The 10937-nt window shown below is 39.7% G+C and overlaps 2 protein-coding genes and 1 pseudogene across 4 annotated transcripts in view; 1 reads left to right on the top strand and 2 right to left on the bottom strand.

Annotated features, from left to right (window-relative positions):
* Positions 1-8541, bottom strand: part of LOC144517361 (uncharacterized) — a 52271-nt gene extending 43730 nt beyond the window's left edge. Inside the window, exons 1-5 of one of the 2 annotated variants that reach the window (XM_078249450.1) lie at positions 8432-8540; positions 8183-8201; positions 7438-7589; positions 4006-6948; positions 3464-3562 (exon numbers count right to left, since the gene is read on the bottom strand). The gene's annotated coding sequence lies outside the window, so the exon portion shown is untranslated. Of the gene's footprint in view, positions 1-3463; positions 6949-7437; positions 7590-8182; positions 8202-8431 lie in introns of both variants that reach the window. The other variant, XM_078249449.1, reaches the window with a different exon arrangement.
* The window catches only part of LOC144516142 (CD276 antigen homolog), a 192023-nt pseudogene that overhangs the window by 14315 nt on the left and 166771 nt on the right, over positions 1-10937 (top strand). The window lies entirely within an intron of this gene.
* LOC144517362 (uncharacterized) overlaps positions 1-10937 on the bottom strand; it is a 403478-nt gene that overhangs the window by 235240 nt on the left and 157301 nt on the right. The gene's annotated exons all lie outside the window — the stretch shown is intronic.

Genomic DNA, 10937 nt, shown 5'->3' with positions numbered 1-10937 from the left:
ATAGTTAAAAGATTTGATGGATTTATCCCATTGGCTCTAAGTAATCGATTCTTCCTATTTGTTGTCAGTACAGGAATGGGACAGCAGGGGGTGCTAGTACTAGGTGGTTGTTGCTGTAGTGAATTCATAGATTCCACCGGAAGTGAGCGGTGGTCAGAAGAAGGTAGTCATTGACGACAGATCCGGTGACTGTATGTCACTGTGTAGTGGATGTTTGCCGCCAGCACACGCGAGCCTTTCACGTTTACAAGGGAGAGAAGTAGAAGGAAGGTTCTACGCAGGCGTGCGGAGTTGGTGGTGTTGTGTGGCAGTGCTTCACACTACCACCTAGCCGCCTGGTGGACGCAGATTTCCCCCAAAACGCTCGTCTAAACGCGGAATTAAAAGTGAGAACGCAACGTCACTTTCTTCTTTCACTTTCTCTTTCTCTTCAGATCGTTTCTGTCTAAACATAGCCTAAATCTGAGTGTCCACACTGCCTGATGTTGCTGAGAGATGCATCTACATTTTGTTTTTGTTTTTGAAAGTAACAAGCCAAAATGTTAACTTTACTTTTATTAATAGTTTTTAATGTTTGTTTGAACTCTGGCCTCTAGTTTTACAGCCATATGTGTGAAGCCGAGAGTGAAAAGATGGGACTGCTTCAATTCATACGACAGGATGTTATAATGTACTCAAGATCATTTTATTCTATTATTTAAATGATTGACTAGATTTGATGTAGGACTCTATTCTAATCACGCAGCGACACACACAGAGCAGTAGGCGTCTCTAAGTGCACCTGCTATTCTGGTTCATGTTTGTGCATTAACTTTAACTTTATTTCCAAACAGAAAAGAGTGGATTTTGGGGCAGATCTGTGTAGACCAGAAACCAAAAATAAATGATGTGTTAGCGGTAAAACTGTGATTGTGCAGCCAGAATATGATCAAGAAAGTTGAATTGAATTTTCTTTAATATTGTTTTGTCTTTTTTTCCTGCAGCTCCAACTGCGAAGAGCCATGTTGTTAGTAATGTAATAGAACATCGTCACTAATGATGGAAATGAGGCTTTGATAATGTCTGTGTTGCTGGAAACATTTATTTTGTCTTCAGTTATCTTATGCTTGTGTTTTATCACAATTAATAGGCTCACTTATTTGGTCTTGCAGTTGTAGTTGATTGTGTAACTGTTTGTCAGACTTGTACAGTATTCCTGTTCCAGAGGTGTGTAGAGCAGAGAGGACCAGATCAACATGATGATGCTCTTATAAGTCTTGTATTCTTGTATTCAGACATAATTACAATGTTTTCTGTGATTGTGTGAAGTGTGAAATATTGTGTAAAAAAGGTCACTTCATATAATGTTTTTTGTTATTTTATAGTGTTTTATTACAGTTGTTTGCTCTTTAGACAATCATTTCTTGCTTGTGTATTTAGAAGAATAGTAAAGGCTGAGATGTGGTATTGATCTTCTTATCTAACTCAGTGAGAAAGTGAATAAAGCGCCCTGGTGGGTCACCGGGTAGAGTCCGTACTTTAGGCTGAGTCCTCACCACTGTGACTTTGGTTTGAGTCCACCACAGGGCTCTTTGCTGCATGTCATCTCCTGCCTTTCCTGACCGTCTCTATCACTATCTTTTAAAAGTAGATACGCCGAAGAAATACGTATTTAGAAAAAAGCCTCTCTGTACTGTACTCTTTACTATGTTCTTGCACTGTTTAATGTTAACCGATAATATAGTCCCTTTTATCATTTAAAATTAAATATATTCAAATTATACTATTCAAAATCTTGAATAAAACATTAATATTGACATTATTCTTTGCGGTGTGACTGTTTTTAGCTGAAACTTGCATTAAAAAGTGATTTTGCTTCACTAGCCCTCACCTGAAACACAGAGACACTTTGAACACACTGCTCTGTTTACATCTTTTTAATAAACTTCCATTTAGATATACATATACATGCTACTAAGTTACTAAAAATAAAGTGCAGTCCTGGCTGAACCGAGACCTACATACTGAACTAAAATAATCTCCAATCAAATAGTTTGTACTTGATAATTGAAATGGCACAGAGAATATTTTTTACTAACAATGTATTTACAATCTTTATACAGTTAACACTTTTACATATTTGTGTTGACACAGTTATAATTAACATATTTGACATGTCTATATGATTTCTATCTCTGTGGTTTTCCCTCACATTATAACCTCAGTCTAAGTTCTGCTAGCGTCTGATTGGTTAGTTCAGTTACATGTGAGTTAGAAACAAGGAAGTGTTTTTTTTAACTATTTAGAACAATTCAGTACATAACTTCTCGTAGGAATACTGATTTTGCATTTCTCAAAAAATACAAAAAATATTCAAAGCGGCAAGGCTCTATTGACAATACATTAAGGTACATACAGCAATCAATACAAATAAAATAAAGTACATAGTACATACAAAAGTTTTTTTTAAATAGTTAAAGACAAGGCGTTATCCCATTCTAGTAGTCATATAGCAGTCCTCAATTAGGATTCTACACAAATATATTAATATATTACATTATTTGTATTTCGAGACCTGCTGTTGTTGTGGAGCTGGGCCACGTTCAGCCCCGACAAAACGTAGCAACATGTTTTTATAAACTGAAACGGGGCTGAGTTGAACATCCTGTTGTGTGTTCAAGCCGCTCTGCCTTTTTATTACCACGAGTTTACAGACACGTCTCAGCTGATCAGATTTCATCAGACTATGAAATCCATGTAACGCAACAACTGTAATGAGTCGCAGAAGGACTGGGATGACAGTGTGCTGCTTGTGTTGTTTGCAGCCCGTGAAGTTGTACAGGAGTCTCTAGGGTTCAGCCCTGCTGAACTGGTGTTGGGACACAAGGTGAGAGGTCCTTTGAAGGTATTTAAGGAGCTACTGGTCATGCCGGAAAAAAGAGTGTAAAGTATTCCAGAGTATGTTGCTAGGCTCAAGAATCGCCTCCAACAAGCCTGCTCTTGGCTAAAGATGCCCTGACTTCTTCCCAGCTCAAGATGAAGGACACGCTATGACCGTAGAGCAGTTGCACACTAGTTCCAGCCAGGAGACAAGGTTTGGATTCTGTTGCCTATAGTTGGTAGTTCAGTTCTACCTCCGGTAGGGGTATCTCAAAAAATTTGGGGGGCATTGTCACTAGCCTATTTATCAGCAGAAGTAAAACCGTTTCAGGTGCAATTTCTTCAGAATAAAAGTGAATTAACTTGCATAGAAAGGAGATACTGTGAGCTGGCAGCAAAATGCAGCCGTTCTGGATCACCAACCAGGTCAAATGTGATTAATACTTTCTGGTAATTTGATTATGAAGTAATAGGGATAGGAGAAAAAAAACTCTGGATTGGAACTTGTTTTGGTGGAACATTTGCACCCCGTAGTGTTGACACAATACAGTAATGTGAGCTATTTAAATGAGCTGATACATAGTTAAACCTCATTAGATCTTACCAGTGTATCTCTGTGTGTACTTCGTCCACAGCAATCACACAAACCTCACATGCAGGATGTGAAGCAGTTATCCTGGAAATGTTCTTCCGTGGATCCAGACTAGAAAAAGGGTTAAACACATCGGAAGGTGCCAGCAGCAGCCGTAACACTGAGTCTTCTTTGTCAATTTATCTGTTATTCCTGCAAACTGTACCGTTACACCCATCTTTTGTAGTCCTAACAGTATTATGTGTATTATGTTCTACCATGAGATCTTCTCAGGTAGAAGTATTTGTATTGATGACAAACTCCTGCTGCTGAATCTGCCATAAGACAGTTATTGCTTTTAAAGAATCATTAGCATATAGTTAGACTTAAAGGATGTGTAAATACCACTTTTTGAAGTGAACGTTGGGTATACACATAATGATATAAAGAATAAAGATGATGGAAAAACTTCATCTGAAAGTGTTACAGTCCATCTGTAGTATTAAGTCATGTTCTTCCACAGATTCTCCCAGATTCACGTTAACTTCCAGCTGCTGGAATAAATATATATTTACATTTATATAGATGGAGTGATTGAGAGTTTCCCAAAAGTCATTCTAGTTATCAGAATGAAACTTTATTATAACGATCAATGTGGAGGATTAATCAAAAAACTGAAACCTGTTGAGCAGCCAGGATACATGTTGTAGTATCAGAAGTATGTTTGTAGTTTGTTTCTTTTATCAAAGTTTGAACACAGAAACATCCACAACAGTCACAACATACAGTTTGACATATTTCATCTTTTATTTAGATAGAAATGATGAAGCGCTGCCTGAAATGACATGATGCCCTGAGAGTTCATCAGATAAAACATACTGTACATGCACAATTCTGATATCAGCAACAACAGTGTCTAGTTCAACCTGACAAACTCTTGACTTAGCACCTTAAGACATAAAAAGAAGCAGAACATGATTGTCCTAAATGTCAAAGACACAAATATCCAAATAAAAAAATAAGACAGATTTTACTTTGGTTACAAAAAAAAAATCACATTTCTTTTACATCGTGACAGCAGGCTTTGGTCTTAAAAGTCTAGTTTTCTAAAGCCCATCACATCTAGCTCAGTTAGGACTTTTAACAACTACAAGCAGCAGGATAATATTAATAAAGCAGTTTATATGTCATTCATCCATTCACACCCCGATGACAGCGAGCTACCATGCAAGGTGCTGTCTGACCATCGGGAGCAATTTGGGGTTCAGTGTCTCGCTCAAGGACACTTGGACGTGTGGACAAGAAGAGCCGGGGATCAAACCACCGACCCTGCCAGCAGGTATATCAACGTTTTCTTTTAAAGGAGACTCTTTTCTATGAGAACATCTTTACATGTTTTAATGTTCAAAAAACACTATTACTTACTTTACTATTTTCCTTTCTGCTTATTTTGCAACAAAAAAATCTCCCAGCGACCCAGAAAGGATTTCCCCCGTAGACCACCGTTGTAAAAGAGACGTCTGTAAACATGCTGCCAGGACACCTCCAACTGCAAACAAGGTCGGTGTTGGTGTGTGTGTGTGTGTGTGAGAGAGTCGGTCTCTCTCTCTCTCTCTCTCTCTCTGAAGTCAAAACGTCCAAAATAACCATGAATCTCATTATATATTGTAATTTCTATTTATTTTGAAATGTGTTCCATTTTGTAAAGTATGCGGCTGTGCTGTGGCCTTCCTGTATATGATTACCTTCCTGGCTTGACACATTTGCTCGCGGCTCGCCAAAGAAATAGAGGAGACGCCGAAACGATCGCTGCAGTACGCGGGCTGGCGCGGCTGCTCCGCTCATGATCACAGCTGATATGAACGGAACGATTGGATAACGGGTGGCGAAATGGAAATAGCTTATAATACATCCACGGTGGAGATGAGGGGCCGTATTCACCCTTTGCAAACACGTGACCACGACCACCTGACGACGCCATGACGGACGGCAGCATCACCGGAAGCACAAGCTAAACAGTGTAGTAGACGAGCGGAAAGTTTCATTAGTTTCAATCAGTTTAAAAGTATCGACACTAAATAAAGTGTAATAATAATAATACTATCTTCATCGTGCCGTCATCGGTCGAGGTAGGGCATCTGGTAGGTGCTCACAAAGAGCGGTATTTGGAGAAGTTGGAGATCGCAGGATTGGATACCTTCTTCCTCCCTCCGTTTTCACGGACCTCATTAAATGGCAGAGTCTTCTTCAGACTTCAGTCCACACTATTTCTGTTTTGACAGCCAGGCCAGATTGCCAGATATACCTGTAAAAATGTAAACCCAGTGCGCCATGAAAGCAGCAAAACAAACAAACAGCCTCAACGGAGATAGACATTTTTTTTTAGGTCGGGTAGAATCTAACAGTTGCGTGACCAGAGATGTAACAAACCCCGGGTAAATATTGGAGATGTATTTGAAAGATGGAGACAGCTTAGAGCCCAAAAGGACGCCGAGTTGGCTAATTTCCTCCTGAACAGGTGAGCATTAGCTTCAGGCTAATTTGTCACGGCTACAAGGGACGTGCATTTTATGTCATTTCAACATTAGTGCACTCACACTGAATTAGCTATATAGCAGGGTTACAAAAGTGTATTTGAGCGATATCCGCCGTGTTACTCGGCGTCCTGTTTTCTCCCTTTCATTCCAAAGCACACAGTTGACAACCTGCAGGTGGAGACAGGCTGGGACATACACGCCGCTGTGGACTTGTGTCAGTCTCGCAGGCGGTTTCAGGAAAGTGGCTGCATGTGTCCGACAATGCACAGAACATTAACCGGTACAAGCCTACAGCTGTCCGCGGACACGGAGTGCGGAAAGTGTGTCAGAGGCTCCCGGACGGTGAACTGAGACTCCGTTTCCTGCTTGTCGGTCAACGGTTAATGATCGGTTGGCTGCCAAAAATCTCACGCTTACTAGCTAATTAATTACCCTGAGGTAAACGCTAGCTATCAGTAAACAGAAGTGACGTGGTGGCTGGCGTCTGGTGGTTGCACCAGTGTGTGTGTGTGTGTGTGTGTGTGTGTGTGTGTGTGTGTGTGTGTGTGTGTCGGCCTGCCCCCATGAAGCTCCAACATGCAGACAGCAGAGGAGCAGCAGAAAGTAGCTGCACCTTCACCAAAATGAAGACTGAAAAACAGAACTATTTTGGTACAAACATTTACTCGCATTTTAGAACACAAACAGTCCATTCTTCACCAGCTGCCTTTTGAATTTCAGATTCTGTGGTAATAATGTTTTGGTCACTTCCTGGTCAAACTACAAGTTCCTTTACTAACATTTGAGTCACTTCTGCAGGTGTGGGGGTTTTCACTCTTACTTATTCAATAAAAAGTATAGTTTTTTTCTGAAATTGAAACTAAAAGTAATGTACTTGCTGACTGCGTGAGACCTCACAGCGGCCTCAGAACAGAAGAAATTGTCAGACGAGGAGTCCACGAAGACACCGAGATTGCAGAAGTTCCCTCCATTCAGATTTATCTGAAACAATCACATGTTTACAAGTCAACCAGCTGTCCCAGACACATCAACGGACTTCAGGCAGAGTCACCTGATATAGACAACTGACCTTTTTATACGCCATTTTGGGCAGTGTTAGGACACATTTACACACATACACACACACACACACACACACACACACACATCCTGTTCCTTACATGTAAAAATGGCTTTGAAACTATTCTATTTTTTAATTCAATCTCCTACTGCATGGGCGTACGCAGGGTTTAAGAAAAATTGAGGTCCAAAGACTAAGCGTACTGGGGGGGGGGGGTTCGAAGAAAAAAAAAAATGAAAAAAAAAAAGTGCATTTTAAAACATTTGGAGAGCATAAATTGGATAACAATAACTTTAAAACCATGTCAGTGGGGAGGAGCATCATTGATCTGTCATACAGTAATACATGAAAATCTGTTTAAATGTCACAATTATTTAGTAAAGTGGAAGAGACTATACATGTTGCAATACCTGTATCATTGATCATTGATCATTGATCATCAGACCTCTCAGGTCATCAGGCAGAGGTCTTCAAGCTGATCCCAGAATCAGATCCAGGTCTGGTGTCTTCAGTTGCTGTTACTGTGGTATTAACAAGCGGTGTTTGGACCGGAGGTACATCACTGTGTCAACATTTAAAAGAAAACACAAAACTTTAATATTCTCTCAAGCTTTTGGTTAAATACAGTGTGTGATGCTTGTACTGTATTCTTATTATTGTTGTTAATGAATTGAATAACTTTGTTCTTCATGCTTATATGTTGTCTTTTAATGTAAAAGGTGCTTTATTAATAAAATTACCATTGATCATATTACCTTAGAACAGAGCCAGACACTATTTAGTTTTTATAGTTGTATACATATCATAATGTGCCTATCTCAGCTTTGACCTGTCACTCTTACAGAGAGAAGAGCCTCCTCTCTAAGTGGGCTGGGCCTAATTTGTACTTAAAACATGATGCATTATATTACAACATAAACACCCATCTTGATACATGATTGATAGTGAATGTTACTAAACTTACAGAACTAGAAAGAAAAGTGAAAGTGTGTGGGACCTGTAAATGATCTGGATCTCACAGTGGGATTACATAGTGAGGTCACATGTATCTGGTTTCCTGATTATAAGTGATTATAGGACAGACATTACAAGACTAAACTTAACAAAATAATATCTAATAAAGTATTTACTATAAGAATGTACTTGTTTCCTTACCTAGATAGCGCTTGTAATCCTGCAGGAAGGAAAACAAGTTAAGAAGTAAATCCCAACTGACCTGATTCTACTCTGGTGTAAATACCAACACAATGATTAATGACTGAAGATAAAACAACCTCAAAGACTAAACATGACATATTATAATATATATATATATATATATATATATATATATATATATATATATATATATAAATTGTGTTGTCTGCTCATGAAAATGTTGATACAATATTTTATTAAACTTACTTTTTTTATACTTGGCTACACGCCTAACTAGAAAAATAATAACAACAGCAAGAACTGCAATAACTGCAACAGCAACACTCAATCCAACAATCCATCCAGTGGGATATCCCTGAAACAGAAGATAGAAAGTTAACGTAAGACTCAGAATGGAACACAGATCATATACAGCAGATTGAACATCTCAGTCTACACAAAGAGAACAACTGAAGCTGCATTCTCCTGAAACCTGAAATCTAAAACTCTTTGCAGATGAAACCAGCCGTAGGATGAATGTCACCAGGAACAGAGATGTTAGCTCTGATCTTCTGGACACTTTCCTCCTGCTCGGATACACAGCTGAGAGTTGGTTCAGGTTTTAGTCTCAGTAGTGAAGAAGAGGAGGAGGAGGAGGAGGAGGAGGGTGATGTTTATATCTGATGTCTGTGAAATGTGTTCTTTAAACCCTGAGCCGAGGCTCACAGGTACAAGTCAATGATTGACTCTGGGTTAACTCTTGTTTTATGACAGTTGTTGTTACAGCTGATTAGCTTTATTAAAAGAAATGATTCTGGACTTCCGGGAACATGGCCTTGAAGAAGGCATGGCAGAAGAAGATACAGGTGGGTGGAAAACAAGTTTTCTTTGACCATGATTACCCCACTGAAATCGTTCAGAAACGGAAGACATATGTGGGCATCAAGAAAGTGTTAAAGGAAAAAGGCATACGTTTCCAGACACCGCTCACAAAAATCCGGATTCACTGGAACAACGGTGTGAGGACGTATGGGAGCGCCAGAGAAGCTGCACAAGACATGGAGGAAAGAGGCTACACCGTGGATATGCCAGGCGAAGACACCGAACCTGCGGCGGGCGGGAGGGCGCCAGGAGTATCGGAGTGGCAGCGAGTGACGAGGCAAGGACGGAGCCGGGATGCAACGCACCGAGCGAGACAAAAACTACAAGGTTTTCAATGGAGGTCTTAAAGAGGCTTTGATGGGAAAAAAAGCAAAAAGTGGACTTGAGACAATACAGGTATGGACAAAGACAAACAACACGATTAGACAGAGGAAAAGAGATGATGAAAGGGCTTAAGGGCAGCAAACACTATCTGTAGATTATTGAATGGGACTTTGTCCACATCTTGGATTAAAGTGACTGATTCAGAAAAAAGGATCCACAGTGGGATTGTCTGATCACGTTTCCTTTTCTTTATTTTTATTTAAAGCTAATAAGAACCGACTGGGAGTGGTCAGGTTATTTGAGTTGGACTTATCTAGACACTATGGAGCACCGTGAGTCGGGCTCCGTTTTAGGTCTAGGAAGGGGCCCTTACTTAGAGATGAGGACCTCCCCTTCACCCACCAACGGGGATTTGGGGAGGAAGGAGCAACCCCCCACCTTTTGAAGTTGTATTTCCGGATTTCTATTATGTTAACAACTGTTTATGAGTGTGTAGTTCAGAACTGTTTGGGAGTGCACTTTCTGGGAGTAGTATATCATAATGTCGTCTAACAATGTCAAAATAATGTCGCTGAATGTAAATGGTTTGAACATACCAAAAAAAAAAAAAGAGGGTTATGACAAAACTGAAGAAGGAAAAAAGCACAAATTATATTTTTACAGGAGACCCATTTAACACAGTCAGAACATGATAAACTGAAAAGATATGGCTACAGGAATCTATATTACAGTTCATACAAAGGGAGATACAGCAGAGGGGTCGTAACTTTAATATCAAACATGATTCAATTTGATTGTGAGAAGGAGCTCAAAGATGGGGAGGGGAGATATGTTATAGTAAAGGGTAGATTAGAAAATGAACCAATAACATTGGTAAATATATATGCACCCCCGGAGAGCGATAACAAATTCTTCAAAGCCTTGTTAGATGTCATAGCTGTTGAAGCAGAGGGAATCTTAATTTGTCGGGGGGGATTTGAATGTTATTATGAATCATAATATGGACACAACGAGCCTCAAAAGGAATAAAGGGCAGTTAACGAGATTAGTAAACATATCACTGGAGGAGATGGGGATGGTAGACATATGGAGAAACCTACATCCTCTGGATAAGGATTTTACACATTATTCAGCTGCACATAAAGTTCATTCACCGACAGATTACTTCCTGGTGTATCAGAGTGACAGCTTCAGAGTGAAGGAATGTGAGATCGGGGCTGCAGATGTGTCAGACCACAACCCTCGCTACCTGAAAGGCTCAAAGGCTACTAAATTGCTAGCGAAACGAATATGAAAACAAGTGCTAAGCAACATATGTAAAATCAGAGATCCAAATACAAATGAGTTAACCCACAACCCAGAGGAGATAGAGGAAATCCTCCGGAGATACTATGAGGAACTATATACACAGCCAGACTTTGCGGATGAAGAGGAAATGAGAGTGTTTCTAAATTCATTGGACCTGCCATCGATGGGTAATATTCAAAATGATAGGCTAACGGCTGATATTACAATGGAAGAGGTAAATGATGCAATAAGTACATTAAAAAATAATAAATCTCCGGGC

Source organism: Sander vitreus, chromosome 4 (assembly GCF_031162955.1).
Source record: "Sander vitreus isolate 19-12246 chromosome 4, sanVit1, whole genome shotgun sequence".
NCBI classification, from domain to species: Eukaryota; Metazoa; Chordata; class Actinopteri; order Perciformes; family Percidae; genus Sander; species Sander vitreus.
The sequence above is the reverse complement of the archived record's forward strand: the minus strand, read 5'-3'. Positions and strand labels throughout refer to the sequence as shown.